Source organism: Bactrocera neohumeralis, chromosome 5 (genome assembly GCF_024586455.1).
Source record: "Bactrocera neohumeralis isolate Rockhampton chromosome 5, APGP_CSIRO_Bneo_wtdbg2-racon-allhic-juicebox.fasta_v2, whole genome shotgun sequence".
NCBI lineage: Eukaryota > Metazoa > Arthropoda > Insecta > Diptera > Tephritidae > Bactrocera > Bactrocera neohumeralis.
In genome coordinates, this window is record NC_065922.1 from 66055510 (window position 1) to 66074048 (window position 18539).

Below are 18539 nucleotides of genomic sequence, written 5' to 3' on the forward strand. Positions count from 1 at the left end.
TTCCCTCGGCGGATACTACTTCAAGCTGGAGTGTTCTCTTCCATTCGAACGACATGACTTAGGCAGCATAGTCGCCGTCTCTTAATGACAGTGTCAATGGCATCGTACATCTCGTACAACTCATCGTTCCATCGAATGCGATATTCGTCGTGGCCAATTCGTAACGCCGACTCATCACATGTTTGTGTTAATGCTGGTTCCAATATAGACCAAATCATGTACGACTTCGAAGTTATGGCTGTCAACAGTGACGTTCCCCAGCGGGAATTTGCCCGCGGTAAAGTATGCCTGTCGTAAGAGGCGACTAAAATCCATATGCACTATGTCTTTCTTTCTGGGCTTGCCTTGAAATGTCAGCATAGTCTATGTCAGAAATAGTGCTACAATACTCACTCAGCTTGAAATGATATTATAGACTTTAAATGAAATTCCTAATAAAAAGACATTTGGAGTTCTAGCGACAAATGTCACCAGTCATTGAGATGTGGGCGCTCAACTGGTAGTAGCAAAAGCTACAAGGTCTTAACAGAGACTTTAAACTGCTACCACGGGGAGCAGTTAGTCCTTGGAGTATACTCCAATCTGCTCTTTGCGTTTGACCCTTTGTGGGTATTCGTGGTGGCTGTGGTTTAAACCTAAAGTCAGATAGGGTTGAAAAATTCAATCCAGTATGGAGTCACAACGCGGCCGGGTGCCGGACCCAAAGTACGGCAGAGGTTTTAGATAGGCCTCGTACCCGACACAAGGTGGAAAAGGTGTCCCTATCCACCTAGAACAATTGGAACCAAAAAATAAGTGCAAAATGCATTTATACTATGAGGCGCTGATCAACGCATTGTTTTGATCTATGTGCTTCGGTAGGTACTCACGTAAATCACAATGATTGTTGTCAACAGTGACGCGGGGGCCAAGTCGCGGATACAATTCGCTTCGCTTTTTTGTCCAACCAGGAAAAAGCAAAACTAATGGCGCGATTGTTATGGTTACAATCTTACAAAATTTAAAAAAGCAGCCAATCTCTCGATAGACAAATTCCAGCTAATTGTGGCTTTTTACACTGGAAATTCCAGGCGCAAGCAGGACCTATCCAATATGGTTGTAACCTCTTATGCAAACTGTCGGTTCTATAACATGGAGCCAAAAACTCCCGAGTACCTTGCCTCAATAGCTCCCAGCAGGATACAGCAATTTTTAATCAGTCTGTTTGCTCTATGTGATTTGTTGCGACAGGGAGGGCACAATAGACCTTAAGTCATGGTGCAAGCCGTTTCTATCTATATATCGATCCAAGTAACAAGTAAACCTGAAGAGTCTTTTGTGAGAAACTGTATCGCCAAATAGATGAAACACAAAAACTAACTTGATTGATATCGTTCAGTTTATATGACAGCTGCATGCTATAGTGGTCTGATATCGGCGGTTCGAACAAATGAGCAAAATCCTGAGGAGAAAATGACTAGTTCGCGTATATAGAGACAGACATGGCTATGTCCACTCAGTTCGTCATGCTAATCATTTATATCTAATCTATATATAATTTATAGGGTCTCCGACGTTGCCTTCTAGGTGTTACAAACCAACGCTGTTCAAGGTATAAACAGCTCAACCGAAGATTTAGCTAAGGCTTTCAAAAACATATTTTAAATTATTTAAATTTAACGATTAAAACGCCGACTATATGCGACCTGTATATACATATAACCGCAACAGTTTCCAAATTGGCAGCTAACTTGCAGTGGAGCCACAAAGAGAGTAACGAGTACAAAATGTCATTTGCCGCAAACGCTGAGAGAACATGGAGCAAAAATCACAAACATAGAGGTAATTTGAAAATTGTACCCCCCTTCCCACTACCCGCACACTGTTTCAAGCGATTTGCAGTTGATAAGCGAGAACTGCGCAATGCTTTACAAATAACAACAACAGCAAATACAAATTGTTGGCGCTCACAGCGTGGACTCCATGCCCACAGCATAAGCCACCACAAACAACAGCAGCGGTGACGCTCACTTACAGCTTGGAGCAACAACAACAATGCATACATTTAATAAGAGCACACGAAAGTGTTGTGGAAAATCCGAAAATGTTCGACGTGCGCACAGTAACGAGTGCTTTGTGTGGCGACTGGACGAGTTTAACGGCAAATGAAAACGAAAAATTGACAGTTGTGCCTGAAAAGCGAAACGTGAAACACGTCTGCTCAACGAAACGGAAATAATCGCAGTGAAATAATAAAATTTGTTGAGAAATTGTGAATTTTTGCTGTTACATATTAACCGTTGTGTGTGCGAAAACTTTGTAAATTGAAAACGAAAATAATTGTTGATGTTTAAAGAAAGCTGTCTTGAGTTGAAGTGACGTACGTGCCAACAACTAAAGTGTAAGTGCGCTGTGTTGTTGCCAAAAATATGTTTGGCTTGTAAATAGTTACATATGTGCGTATACATACTTATGTATATACACGTATGTAAGTCAAAGTGGGTGTGCAAGTGTCATTATCCTTACAACAATAACTGCAGTTGAAAAGGCGAGAAGCAACAAAAAACGCAAGTGCTTGTGTACGCACTTATAAGCCCATACATAAGTGTCATTAAAAGTTGAAAAAAATAACATAAAATACGAACAACAATTTTATAAAAACTACGCAGCTGCAATATTTTGCTACTTTTCTCTTTTTGTAACATGCGTTGTTGGGTTTAAAGTGCGAAATTCTACTTGTGGCATACTAATGTATGTGCATACATACATATATAGCAGGCATAAATTAAAGCTTATGTGCATACACAATACATATACTATGTACATATGTATGTACATACTTAAGTGTCATATTTCCTCTCTAAATATGCGATTTAAGTTTTTTTAATTTTCAAATTAAAAATATTTTTGTTTTCAATTGAAAAATAAAATATAATCGGGTCGGCTTTAGTATACCGTCTCAAAAAAAAAAAAAAAAATTCAATATTTTTTCTTTACGAAAATAATTATATTTCACTTAAAGTTTGTTTGTTGAATTTTTCAAAACAAAAATTATTTTATTTTCAATTATTAAAATATTTTGTTAAAATTTTTAAAACAAAAATAATTTTATTTTATTTATGTTTTTTAATTTTTTTGTTAAAATTGCAGACACTGTACATACATATGTATGCATGTGACATATGTACATATGTAAATATATACTGTATGTACATACATACATACTTAAGTGCCATATTTCCGCTCAATAAATAAGCAATCCAAGTGTTCTTAAGCTTAAAACTAAAATATTTATAGTTTACTTTTTTAAATTTTTTTGAAGCAAAAATATTTTTATATTCACTTTGAAATCTTTTTGTAACAATTTTGTAAACTAAAATAAATTTAAAGTAGTTCTTAAATTTTTTTTGTCAAAGTTTGTTAGAAAAAACTTTTTTATTTTCATTTCTACATTTTTTTGTGAAAATATATTACATCAAAAATATTAATTTTTAAATTTTATATGTATGTATGTATATACATATGTATGTAGATACATATGTTTGTATATTTAGAATAAAAAATGCTTTCATTTTATTTTCTAATTTTTTTTGTTAAAATTTGTTAAAACAAAAACAAAAGTATTTTTCATACAAATTTTTAAAATACACTTATTAGTATCTTGTTTTATTTTATTTTTTTTAACGCAATAATTTTATTTATTTTAAAATTTTTTCTTTTCTTTAAACTTTTTTTGTTAAAATTTGTAAAAACGAAAAGAAATATTTTCAAAACAAATTTTTAAAACAAACTTATTGTTATCTTATTTTATTTTATATTTAAACACCTTTTTTCATTAATTTTTATTTTGTTTTTTTTTGTTTAATTTGTTAAAAAAAAAAATATTTTTATAAACAGTTTTATATATATTTAAAAGTGTTTAAAATTATAATTTTTATTTAAATTTTATTGAAATATCTTTTATTTCTTTTTAATATTTTAAAACACAAATATTTCTAAAATAAATTTTAAATAATTTTTATAACATATTTTTTATCTTTAATTTTAATTTTTTGGTTAAAATTTTTTATAAGCAAAATATTTTGATATTCATTTCCAAACTTTTTAAAACAAAATTAGTTATATTAAATATTTTATTCTTTTAGATACATTTTTTATTTTCATTCATATTTTTAATGAAAATATTAATATTGAAATTTTATTGTTACTTACAATGTACATATGTATGTATGTATATTTTGAATAAAAAGTATTTTTATTTTCTTTTGAAAACTTTTTGTCAAAATTTGTTAAAAAAATAAAAGTGTTTTTAATACAATTTTTTAAAACAAACTTACTTTAATCTTATTTTATTTCTAAACACAAATTTTTATTTATTTTTGTTACTTGTTTAAAACAAAAATATTTTTTTTATAATTTTTATATATACTTTTAATAAGAGTATTTAAAAAACTTGCTTTTAATTTAAATTTTTTTGAAATATTTTTTTATTTTTAAAATTTCTCATAATTTTTTGGTTATTTAAATTTTTCTGAAATATTTTTTTATTTTTAAATTTTTTAATAGTTTTTTGGTTATTTAAATTTTACTGAAATAGTTTAATATTTTTTATTTTTATTAAAACATTTAAATTGGTTTAAAATTTCTTGTATTTTCAGTTTTAATGTGTGTTTTTTGTTAATTTTTTTTAAATAAAATTAAGTTTATTTTAATTTTTCAAACTTTTTGCTAAAATTTTTTAGCACGAAAATACTTTTATTTTTATATATAATTTTATTAAAAATTTTTTTTGTAAACAAATATTTTTTTATGTTCATAGTTAATTAATTATTTTTTTTTTTTTTTGAAAACGAAAATATTTTTAATGCTTTAAATTTTCAGAAAGAAAAATATATAATATCATTACTAAATGTTTTTAGTAATCTTGATAAAATAAAAAGTACGTTTGTTTAAACTTTGAAATATTTTTTGTACTGCGCTCAGTTTACTACCTTGGATATCACGTTTTCATGTTTTTCTTACTTTTTTCTTAAATTTGCGCGTCTTCAAAATCGCCGGTCTTGTTTAATTTTTGCTGTTTGTTAAGTCAGTTGTGGGCATAGATTTATCACAGCAGATACTACTACTCAATATACGTCAGCAAGCGTAAATAAAAAATAAAAATAAATAAAAACACTCAAATAATAAAAAACAACAAAAAATACTATAACAACAAAGTCAACAAAAGCATCTGTGGCAAAAGTCAACAGCAATCAGTGCGTTCAGTGGGGTCAATGACGAGAGCGTCTCATTGAATTTGTGAACTGACAAAGTAAGTATATTAAATTTTAAATAAATTTATTACATAATAGCATGTAAATACTTCTATATATTGTAACGGTATTGTATATACTAAAAAATAGTTAATCAGTGTTTCTTCCTTGAAATTCTTTTTACTGAAATAACAAAATTGCAAGTTTTTCGGTCACGTTTTCCTCCCATTCACGTTTGTAATGTGCCGAGTTTCGCAAAAGCTTGTATCAATGTCATACTTAAATTATCTCGTAATACTTGTAGTAGACTATATTTCTAACATTTAGGAGTACATTTTTCATTTTGAGTTCAAGTTTTAATAGTTAGTTAATACCCCAAGCTTCGATGAATCAATCATTTCCAAACACTGGGCCCGGATCCGGCACCCAGCAATGCAGTCTATCTATACCAAATCATTCTAGTTAAATCTTTATGAAATACAAACACATCCTATTTATTACTTATGACATCCAGTAATGTTGGCGTTTTTATGAAAACAAAATAAATAAATGGACAGACAGATAGGTAGCACATATTTTTGAAGTGATAGATAATGTACAATCAAAAGAAGAAGATTCATTACTTTAAATAAAATTGAAGGAGCTTTGGTTAAAGCAAAACTCTGACTGTCCATTAGACTTAATTTAAAAATATACATACAATATACATATAATATACATTATATATATAAGTAATAAGTCAAAAAATTTAATTTTATGAGTTTTTGGCTCTCAATATTTATTCAACTTAAAAACTAATAGCTGAATAAAGTGCAGAAAGCCAATGTTGAAATTCCCTATCGAAATTTTTAGATATTTTGGCATTCAGCACATATTCAGCTTAAAAACTAGTAGCTGAATATAGCGCAGAAAGCAAAAGTTTGAAATTTATATTAAGCTTTTTGAATTTTTTGACATTCAGCACATATTCCGCTTAAAAACTAGTAGCTGAATATAGTGCAGAAAGCCAAAGTTGGAATTTGGTAACAAGATTATCAGATCTTTTATAAATTGTAGCTGAATAAAGTGCTGAAAGTGAAAGTTTGAACTTTATATTAAGTTTTTTGAATTTTTCGACATTCAGCACATATTAAGCTTAAAAATTAGTAGCTGAATACAGTGCAGAAAGCTAAAGTTGGAATTTCGTAGCAATATTATCAGATCTTTTATAAATTGTTGCTGAATAAGGTGCTGAAAGTGAAAGTTGTACTTTATTTTAAGTTTTTTGGACTTTTTGGACTTTTGACAACAAATATTCAGCCTAAAAACTAATAGCTGAATAAAGTGCAGAAAGCTTAAGTTGAAATTTACTAGCAAGATTATCGGAACTTTTGATACTCAGCAAATATTCAGCTTGAAAAATTGTAGCTGAGTAAAGGGCTGAAACTGAAAGTTTGAACTTGGTATTAAGATTTTCAGATGTTTTGGTATTAAGCACTTATTCAGCTTAAAAAAATTTAGTTGGGTAAAGTACTGAAAGTGAAAGTTTGAACTTCGTATTAAGATTTTCAGATGTTTTGATTTTCAGCACTTATTCAGCTCAAAAAATAGTAGCTGAATACAGTACTGGAAGCCAAAGTTGGATGTTTTGGCATTCAGAAGTTTGTCAGCTTAAAAAATAGTAGCTGAATAAAGTGCTTAAACTGAAAGTTTGAATTTCATATTAAGATTTTCAGTTGTTTTGGCATTCAGCATTTATTCAGCTTAAAATTAGTAGCTGAATAAAGTACTGGAAGCCAATGTTGAAATTCCGCATCAAAATTAGCAGACATTTTGTTATTCAGCTTAAAAATAATAGCTGAATAAAGGGCTGGAAGCCAAAGTAGTTATAGTTGCACTTACTCTGATTTGAGGCTTAGAGCTTATGAAATATATGAATGTACGGCATAATTATTCGGGAAGTTTTCAAAATCAGCTTGTAAAATGATGTAGTTCTGCTGACTGTTGACAAAAGAAGATAATGTGCTTTTGCAGATTTCTAAGGTACATACATACATATATTCAATTTGATATTTCATCGATAGTTTCAATACATATTTCAAAACAATTTTAAGTAGATGCTTTCCTACATTATATTTTTCTAAGAGAATAGCACCAGGTTATAGTTGTAGAGAATAAAACTAATAAGCCGACATATGAGATTTTTAAAAACAAAATTAATGCTTTCGAAATCCGAAAAGTTTATAGATTCATTTCGAATCCAACCATCGAATCGAAATTTATTGCATTTGTTTATATAGAACAGTGACAATATTTTTGGAACACTCTAATAATATATTTGGTTTCTCATGACAGCTGTAGAAAAAAAAATGATTATTTTCTTCGTATATATGTACATACATCTATATACAAATATAATAATGTATATACACATATATATGTATATATTGTTTGCGAAATGATCAGGGGGTTATCAATTAATTTAACCTCCTACTGCGAATATTATTATCAATTTCACATATGTTTGAATGTAATTAAGTCTTTGCAACAGCAAGAAAATAATATTATTTAGTAGTTATATTAAATATGAAGCTTTATGTTTTATATGGAAGCAAAAATTCTTGAAATTTGTTTACATAATGAAGAAAAAAACTTTACACTGTTTATTAATAATTGGTTTTATGATGTTTTTGCGAATATCAAATGACTAAAAACTTATCAAAAGTTCTTTATACAAGATAACTGTATTTATTTACTTGAAGTTTTTCATAAAAAAATATATTTTTTATTTACTGTTTATATGCAATAGGGTGTGTGTTCTCTTGGCAAATACCTAAGTATGCATATACTAGGTAGGAGCGCAGTCTTTAAACCTTGCTATCTCGTGCCATCGTTGTGTTCAAGCAATTTGGCCGGGTTTGTGATGGAGCTGTGCACTCACAGACTGAGTGTAGAAATGTTTCCTTACTCCCTACTGCATATTGATTCATATTGATGTATGCCACTTTTAACATATAGTATGTTCTCAAAACAATCAATGCTTTTTATGGCATCCTTAGATCTGTGCATACTTTTGCAGGACCTATTTATAAAGTTGTTAGTTCTTGTTTTGTCCAATATTGGCTATATCTATTTCGTTATCTTGCATTTGGTTGCATATTTCCAACTGCTCTGAGTTATTGTGTTCTGTGACCAAGAACCCAAACTATGGACAAGTGTACAACCAGTGAGCTTAAATGTTTCCCACCTTTGTAGATAATACTGGTATTAATTTCTGAGCACGACAAGTCTAGCAATACCACCTGACATATAGCCATCTGTGTATAAGGTAGCATTTGGTAGTTATTTATTAAATCTCCCCATGCTTTTTCTAGCTAGTATTTCCACTTGAATCAGCAAAAAAATAGGAGAACCCGAAATGGGTGGGTACGAAGAGCATGATAAGCCGGCCGACAGGTGTAATACTCGAAAATTCTAAGAAAAGATGCGGCTACTAACGGCAGTTTGCATGATCGGAGCATACTTTTTGTAGAACCCCTAGGGGTGATGTTGTAACTGTTGCACAGAGAATACTGAAATTATGGAGGGAACCCTTCTCCAGCTCTCTGAATGGTATTAAAAGCATAACAGCTGGAGATGGTGATCCCGATTTCTCAATCGTTGACGATGGCGAAGACGTTCTGCCGAGCTATTCAAATACGGTGGCGAAGAACTGATAAGAAGCATGCATCAGCTACTTTGTCGAATATGGTCGGACGAAAACATGCCCGACGATTGGAATTTAAGAGTGCTTTGCCTAATCCACAAAAAATTAAAATCCCACATTCTGCGCCAACTACCGTGGGATAAGCCTCCTCAACGTCGCATATAAGGTTCTATCGAGCGTACTGTATGAAAGATTAAAGCCCACCGTCAACAAACTGATTGGACCTTATCAGTGTGACTTTAGGCCTGGAAAATAACAACTGACCAGATATCAACCATTCACCAAATCTTAGAAAAGACTTGTAAAAAAAGATCGACACACAATACCTCTTTGTTGATTTCAAAAGAGCTGCAATTATGCCGCTATGAATTCGATATCCCCGCAAAACTAATACGGTTGTGTGAACTGACGTTGAGCAATGCTAAAAGCTCTGTCACGAACGGCAAGGGCCTCTCCAGCAACCATCAATAACACCAACAAAAACGTCAGACTCGAAATCCAACGCAGAATAACTCTTGTCGACAGGTGCTACTACGTACTAAATAATATGGCCCTTTACTCATTGGAAACGGCGAATACATCAGTCGATGGAACGATGAGCTGTACGAGATATACGACGACATTAACATAGTTCTGCGAATTGAGAGACAGCGGCTACGCCGGCTTGGTCATGTCGTACGAATGAATGAAAACACTGCAGATCTGATATATGAAATAAAATTGAATGTCTATTTATTTCTTATTTCTTTGAAATAATTTAAAGAACTTTTAAAGGAAAAATAAATTAGAAACCCTAAAATATAGTCCATTTGTAGTCACTTGGAAGAGTCAATATAATACTTGTTTAAGAACCATTTGTTAGGAAAAAGGAACTAGAAACTGTTTAGCCTTTTTTCGTCCACCCAGTCGACACTTATAATAAGTGAATTTGAGTTATTTAAAAAGATGCTTCATTGTTGTAAAAAGTAACTAGCAGCGGTCTAATTCAGCTTTCGCCAATTTGTGAAGAGTTTTCAGAAGACAACATTCAAACAAATTTACCCGACCATCTAAATATCAATATAATTTAATTACCGAACTTTGTACTGAAATACATACAATCGTTGGGAAGCAAGCAAAATATGATACTATAAACTGGTTCATTTACATTGCCACACATTTTAACACAAGCAGACAACAGCTTTAAATGCTAATATCCGGCATAATATTCTTCCCCAACATTTGAATGTGTATTTTAAGCGCAAGTGACACACCTTAAATCAATATCCCCCTGCATGGAGCAAGCCAAAGCCGGTTTCACACGAAGCCAATGAGTGCATAATTATGCGTTTACGCGTGCTGTTGGGTACAGTTATTGTACACGTGTCAATGCTGGCAGCGCATCCGACCCGCCGTTATCGTGCGATTTATCGATTTTAATTTCAACAAAGAATTTTTCAAACACTTTTATTTGTTTAAGTTGATAATTATGGCTCTCGCAGGAATATGGGCGTGTAGGGAAAGTTATTAAACATTGCATCTCAATACATGACTTGTATGCAAAGCCGGATGTACGTATACTCGTATATTATACGTTAGAGGTGTAGTTGGTTTAAAGTGGATCAGCATTTTCGGTACTTACATATACATATATATTCATATCATAAAAAAATTGAGGAAGTTCAGTTCACCTTGCATTAAATATCGCTCAATGACATGGTACAAACTTGAGCCAACGTATTCAGAGTTGCTGAAACTATCCTTCAGATATTGTCATTTAACATTAATAAATAGGAGGGTGGAGCCATGTGTAGAAGTTCACGCATGTGAGGAAAGTTCTCTGATCGCCATTCACTTGGGAGTGGCCAGAAACGATTCTTTCACACATGGCTCAAGCAGCTCACTACTTCCGGTCTTTGACCAAGTATCCTCTGGGTACCCTAAGAACATCTGTTCGAAGGCGAGCTAATGTGAGAAGGCGAAACATCCCCTACATAGGGTTGTGCGCTGGGTTTGGGACCCGCCACGTAAAAATCAGTACCAATGAAAAAGAAAAAACAGCCTCGGATGAGAGACCCCCCTTTTGATGACGACCATGGCAAACGAAATAAGGACTACGATTTATGGTCCTTTGCGCATTGGCCACGGGGAATATCGCATTCGATGGAACGATGAGCTGTACGAGATATTCGACGACATTGACATAGTTCAGCGAATTAAAAGACAGCGGCTACGCTGACTAGGACATGTCGTGTGAATAGACGAAAACACTCCAGCTCTGAAAGTATTCGACGCAATACCCGCCGTGGGAAGCAGAGAAATAGGAAGACCTCCACTCCGTTGGAAGGACCAAGAGGAGAAGGACCTGGCTTCGCTTGGAATATCCAATTGGCGCCACGTAGCGAAAAGAAGAAACGACTGGCGCGCTGTCGTTAACTCGGCTATAATCGCGTAAGCGGTGTCTACGCCAATTAAGAAGAAGAAGAAGAAATAGGTGATTGGTAGCGGTACGAAAACAAGCAATTTTGTGCCGAGAAAATGACGGGTTTTTATAGGGACTTAAACCCATTGTAATTACATCAATACTTTTCAGAGATATCTCGAGTGTATAACTATTGAAAACATGATACATATATATATAATGCTATTTTTGAACCCTTCTACTTCGACCTTTCAACTCTTAGATCAGTGCCAACGTTTTGGCATCATGTTTGCCTAGATGAGTGATTAGATAATACTATCTAAAGTGGTAGAATGATGTGGTATCCGTAGAATGTGTACACAGTTGGAGTCTCAGTTAATTAGATTTTCTCACCATGAAGAACTTCCGTGTGTAGTTATGGAACCTTTAGCTTCAGCTTAATGGCAGTATTATCCGAGCATTCCATGTCTATTTTCAAGTGACAGCGGATTGCAGTGTGATTAGCTCCGAAGCACAGTAGGTACCGACGATTATGACAGAGTAAAATATATGTAAATATCGCACCTCAGTTTTCTATACGCTTAACAGCTAAGAGAAAACCTCTTAGACGTAAAACACAGAGAGCTTCTTACTGTCTCAGCGGAAAGTTGATATCAGACTCAGAGAATCTGGGTTTCTAAAAGAACACGTGCCTGAACCCTTGGAAATCCTTACTTACTTTGACTCATACCGGATCGCTTGGATTATGGTGTCGACGAACCAAACTCTGGCGGCTCCTTTTTTGCCCATATACCGGTGAGGGAGTTGTGGGTGGGAAGAAGCCGTTGTACGAGAGGGGCAGTGAGTTTCTTTACGGATGGGTGAAAACTTGAGGTGAAGGTTGTTGGAGAGGTTAACTTTCAGGATCACTCTATCAACTCCAGCTTCAGACTTCTTGACTATTGCAGTGTCTTCCAGGCCGAGGTTGCAGTCATTAATGTAGCAGTAAATTTATACTTTCGAAGTCCAGCCTCCTTCAGAGAAGTGACCATTCACTCAGAGAGCAAAGCGACTATACCAGCCTTGAACTCATGGACAGTGCGCTCAGGTCTGGTCAAGAAGTGCCTAATCGCTATTAATAGCATCAAGTGTCTTTGTGATAAGACTGGTTTGGGTGCCAGCTCGCAGCGGAATTGCAGATCAGCTAGCAAGAAAAGGTACCATAGATTCACTATCGGTAAAATGGGAGCGGGTCGATGTTCCTGTATCCTTTTGTGTTCTATTACTAGATAGCTGGGTTTCGCAAAAGCTGGTCCAGCGCTGGGCCACCAACGGTACATGCGCTGTCGCAAAAGCTTTTGGCCGAAAATCGATCGCAAGGCATTTAGTGATCTCTTTGCACTCAGTTAGGCTAGCCTATTCTTCGTTGTGGGTCCTTTAACAGGTCATTGCCCTATTAGCATCCACGCCGTAAGGCTGGGAATCCTACCAGACGCCCTCTGCAGTAGCTATATGGAAGAAGGTGAGGTGGAAACAACTCAACACTTCCTTCTTGACTGTTCCCCTGCTGATGATGGAGATTAAACGCTTGTGCAAATTTGTATTGGCTACATAACCTAACCTAACCTACCCTAATAGCGCAAAGCTGCCATACAAACTGACTGATCAAAAACGAATTTTTGTATGAAAAACTTTTATATTATCACAAATTATCTTCACGACATTTTGCATAGATTATTTTCCAAAGCAGTGCTACAGCCTTCGTACTAAGTATTCAGATCGGGAAACTATAGCGTTTAGCTGCTAATAAAATCTATTCAAAATGTATCAAACTCAAGTGCTTGTATTGAAAGTTTTTTCATTTGACAAATGTCTTCAACAAATTTGGCATGAACTATTGTCTAATACACTGTTCGTGGAAATGGTTTAGATCGGACCACTATAGCATACCGCCGCTATTTCTACTGACAGATGAAGTTCAAGAAAATTATATTTGTATACCCTTAATGCTATAAAAATGCACTGTCTATTGTAATCAAATCCACTCAAGTTCAATCGAAACTCTACGTTAGTTATGAACGTGTGTCTCAAGTGATCAATTTTAAAGACTCTTGTAATCCGATCTGCCCTAATTAATTTAAAAAGAACCACAAATACATTATTGTCACGGTAGTTAGTGCTGCAGTAGATATTTCATTGTGTTGCGTGGCATTAATAGAAAATAAAAACCTGGTGTATGAAGAACATATTAGTATATTTGTATGCAAGTAAATATGTACATAGATTTATATATAATATATAGCGTACACATACGTACATACATTGCGGTTTGTCTGATTCTGCAGAGTGTGGCTTAGTTGGTTAATGCTGACATTTAGTGTCAGCTGTAAAGTCTTGAAGTGACACTTTCTAAGGTGTGCGCTTGGGTCATTTAATTACGTTAGTGTAGGGGTGTTATTATAGTCAATTAATTATATTTTATTTGTATTCTTCTAATTTTCGAAATATGTCATTAGTTAATTTTAGTTAATTTATTCATACGCCCTGGTGGACTTCAAAACTCTTAATATTACATTTGTTTTCCTGTATTATTTGTTTTCCATATATTATAATACCAAGCCACCGATATCAGCGTTGATTGTAACGCAAATTTCTTACAGAACAAGACAAAAACGTTAACCGAAGCTATAATTACCTTCACAAAAACAAAATATTCCATACAGACCTTTGATTTTTTGATCGATCAGTTTGTATGGGAGCTATATGCTACAGTGGTCTACTCTGATCACTTTCTTAGCATATTATATCGCTGCTTTGGACAAACCGTGCTGAGATATCTCGTCAAATAAAAAAGTTTCCCATACAAGGATATGATTTTGATTGGTCGGTTTGCATGGCAGCTATACGCCTTAGTGGTCCGATAACGACAAATGAGCAGGTTCTTGAGGAGAAAATAAATTGTGCAACATTTCAGATCAATACTCTAAAAACTGAGGGACTAAGCTCGAGTTTATACAGACGTAGAAAGAGTCATGAGTTAATCGAGCCAGTCACGATGATCATTTTATTTCTAAAAAGGACGTGTTTAAAATGCTGATCATACATATGTATATGTTCTATAGAATCTCCGATGCTTCCTTCTGGGTATTGCAAACTGCGTGGCAAGCTTAGTGGACCCTGCTCAGGGTATAATGACGACCTGGTCTCTAGTTTATATGATTACTTATATTTTTTGTTTTTAGTTGAGGTTGCAACTGGATTGCGCTTTTGATTTTGGTGACAGATTTTGTTTAAGATATAATTTTTTTCACCCTTCTGAACTATTTGGTAATTTTCCTGTAGAGATGAACTCTTTATACTCTATATAATATATGGCAAAGAATCTAACTATTATCAAGAACGTATCTTACGTAGAGTCTGGAATAAATGTATATAAAACACTTACAAATTCTATTGATTACCTTAAGATCTTAATTCATCTTTAGGTAGTACCTTGTTTACATTTTTTGCTATACTTGGCTTGTTCTGGAGCGTAAGCTTATAATAAATCCTCAACCTCTATTTTAATATTATCCGAGAAATTATCGACTCTATATATTTAAAATTGAAGAATAGAATCGATATTTCTGTGACAACCAGAGCTTATGAATTCTGTGTGTAAACACCAAGGCGTAAATGAGGTATATTAGTAAAGAACTCGCTAACAAACAGGGTTGCACTTCCGTAAGTGTTCAGAGGAAAAGCTCGTTATATCTCTATTTCCACTTTTGTTTTGTGATTTCGAAATTGATTGGTTTTTAGGTTAGAAAATGTGGTTATTTACTTATTTGTTAATACATATATTAATCTATCGCAGATATGTGGAGGGTTTTTGAAAAAAGTTATGTTAACTTAGAAAAAGTAAATTAGTATTTTTTGCAACTATTATTATACAGTTCAAAATATTAGTTTTCTTGTGCTTTAAAGCTTGTGGTTATTGTCAAGTTTCAGACCGAAAGTTATCTAACTCAGGATTTAGACACAGATAAGTCCAATGGATGAAAGAACCCACTTATTGCGGGCATCTATTGTCTATTAAAGGCGCTTGCAGCAATAATGTGGTAGAGCTTTTTGTAAACTTTTTTTAATAGAGCTTTTTGCAAGCTTTTTTATTACAATTTTCTGTAAAGCTTGTTAACTGAGTTTTTGACAATTTTGTAAATTAATATAATAAAACTCTTATTCATAAGAGAAACGTATTATATAATCCAGCATTTCCTTATGTAGTTTTGTGTAATTTAGGATTTAAATCCAGTTGAAAATTATCTTAAGAAAACGCTCAGTCATTGCGCATGTCTAATTACCAGCAATTATATGTATCGTCTCTTTTAAAAACAAAAAAGTTGAATGACAGTCCCATATACTTGTATAAGTAGACTTACTGTAATAATACGGGTATTTATATCTGTTTATACAAAAATAAAAGTTCTTATGTACATATAACGCTGACTTCATAACCTCACAACTGCATACGCGTAACACTATATTAATAGAATAAATTCATATCAGTTTTAAAATTAATGACCACTTTACATATACCATAAACGAACATGTGTCTAATTCAACCATAAAAATATATTAATACATACACACTTACTAACATTAGTAAGTGCATACCTTCTAGAATTAAGGAATATATGGACGTTAATTGAGACAGAAACAAATATACATATGTATGTATAAACAGTGCCATTTAATTTGTTTATTAAAACAAGTAAACTCACATGAGAGCTAAGAATACCGAAGGGAATATTTTTTTTTAGAGAGAAGGAACATTAAACCACTATATGTATGTATATAGATATGTGAAATTTTAGTTGATTTTTTAGCTTTTGAGTTTTGATAATATAAGTTCCATATTATATTAACTTATAAATAAAAAAGTTTCCATAGAAGAATTTAAATTTTTGATCGGTTTATGACAGTGGTCTGATTTGAATAATATATTTATTGATTGATCTTAATAAATAAAGCCGGCCTCGTGAAGATATCTCGTCAAATAAAAAATGTTACTTTACAAGAACTTGATTTTAATCGTTTAGTTCGTACGGCAGTTATATGTTGAAGTGGTCCGATATTGATGATTCCGACAAATGGGCAACTTCTCGAAAAGAAAAGGAAATGTGCAAATTTTCAGATTAATATCCCACAAACTGAGTGACCAGTTGTCATATATGCACACAAAAGGACATTAATTATTCGACTCAAACTAACTCGTCATGGATATATACATATATATATATTAGAGTGATTCAAAAAAATTTTTTTTTTTTTTTCGTTTGGTACTCGGAAAAATAGGTTCCTAGACACCTCTAAGAAAACCTCTCCAAACATGAATTTTTAATTGTAACGGGAAGGTCCTCCTACATACAGTTTTCTATTTTTTCATTATTATTATCAGATAGAAAAATTTATATTTCGCTAAATTTATAGGCTTTCTTAGAGGTGTCTAGGAACCTATTTTTCAGAGTACCAAACGAAAAAAAAAATTTTTTTTTGATCCACCTTAAAATGCACTGATGTTTGACGATGAATATCTCGTAAACGCTTAACTTAATCGAAAAATCATAAGAGACCATTTTTATAGAGCAGTAAATTTCCTACAAAACTATGGGTTTCATCATTCACAATCATTTTTTTTTCATTGAGTTATAAAATTCATAAGAAATAAAAAATTTTGCCAAAAATAATCAAACTTTAACTGTTAATATCTTTTAAACGTTTGGGTTTACGAAAAAATCATAATAGACCTTTTTTGTAGAGCATTCAATTTCCTACAAAATCTAAGGAACAAGATATTTTTTCAAGTAGTTGGAAGCGAGATATAAATTTTTCTATCTGATAATAAGAAAAAATATAAAACTGTATGTAGGAGGAACTTCCCGTTACAATTAAAAATTCATGTTTGGAGAGGTTTTCTTAGAGGTGTCTAGGAACCTATTTTTCCGAGTACCAAACGAAAAAACGAAAATTTTTTTTTTAATCACTCTAATATATATGTATTAGAGGGTTTCCGAAGTTTCCTGCTGGGTGTTACAATCTACGTAACAAATTTTATATGGAAAATTTTAAACTTATATTTACACTTAAGCATATTAAATTAATTTCAAACTGATGGATCCTGAATTAAAATATCCTCCGAACATGTAGTTTACTTAGCTCTAAAATTTCTTTGGTCAATTACATTCTACATATGTATGTATACCCGATGTTAACAAATCCTATGTACTATAACTAGACTAAAATCACCCTCGAAAGCTCCATCTAACATTCTCATACATGTGTCATATCCAGTCAAGGAGAGAGCGTGGATGGGGAACGATTCATTACTAGGCCGGAATTCTCGGGGAAGAAGATTATTTTCTTCAACAATTTGCTACAATCATCGGCACGCCCCGGTTTTCTCTTTACGCGGCTGATCATATTGAAGTATTATATTCTCGGTGCATTGTGGGATCAAATTCGAATCGTAGCAACATCTCATATTAGAGCAAAAGCTTTAATAACAGCATTGATCACACATCTCAAAAGTCTATAAATAGCTTTTGTGAATTGATAAACTGGTGGCTCTTAACTAGATATACGTAAATATACCGAGACTTCTGCAAAGTAGATTTCATTGTCTGGGGAACGCAAATCTTTAGGTAAAAGTTATTCATTATTATCCAAACCCTGTTGGAAACACGCTTAAAGCTTCGCAATTCTATATTTCGGTAAAAACAAAGCTATTGTAATAAGTAACAAAGAAATATGGAGAGTTTTAAATATTTATTAATTTTTAAATACATTTTTATGTATATTAATATAGTAATTTCGAAAAGTTTTGTGGGTTGGGGCTGAGTAGATAGTTTAATATTAAATTCGGGTTCGTTCGGCAAAGATGGTATAGGAAACGCTAAATTTTTTCTGGTCGACATCGATTGATCCACAGTTTCTTCTAATACTTAAAGGAAACAAAAAAGAAGCCATCAAATTCTTTCGAACGGACTCTCTTTAACATTTGTTTGACTATTTTCAAGCACCATATCCCTTCACTTAAAGACGTCGAAAGTCTTCCAAAACGAGGCATGTCTTCACCGATCTTTCGCCCGTCTTTGAAGGCTTTGTACCACTCGTAGGCTTGTGTTTTTGAAACAATGTAATCCTTCTCCAACACACGCAATGATTTCGCATACGAAATTTGGTTAGAAATACAAAAATTTGA

The 18539-nt window shown here is 32.9% G+C and overlaps 1 protein-coding gene across 3 annotated transcripts in view; it reads left to right on the forward strand.

The window, feature by feature from the left end:
- The first annotated feature begins 2142 nt into the window (after nucleotides 1–2142).
- Nucleotides 2143–18539, forward strand: part of LOC126760479 (probable protein phosphatase DDB_G0282105) — a 109074-nt gene continuing 92677 nt past the window's right edge. The window contains exons 1-2 of one of the 3 annotated variants that reach the window (XM_050476126.1): nucleotides 2143–2380; nucleotides 5066–5294. The gene's annotated coding sequence lies outside the window, so the exon portion shown is untranslated. The remainder of the gene's footprint in view (nucleotides 2381–5065; nucleotides 5295–18539) is intronic. The other 2 variants (XM_050476124.1, XM_050476125.1) reach the window with 2 other exon arrangements.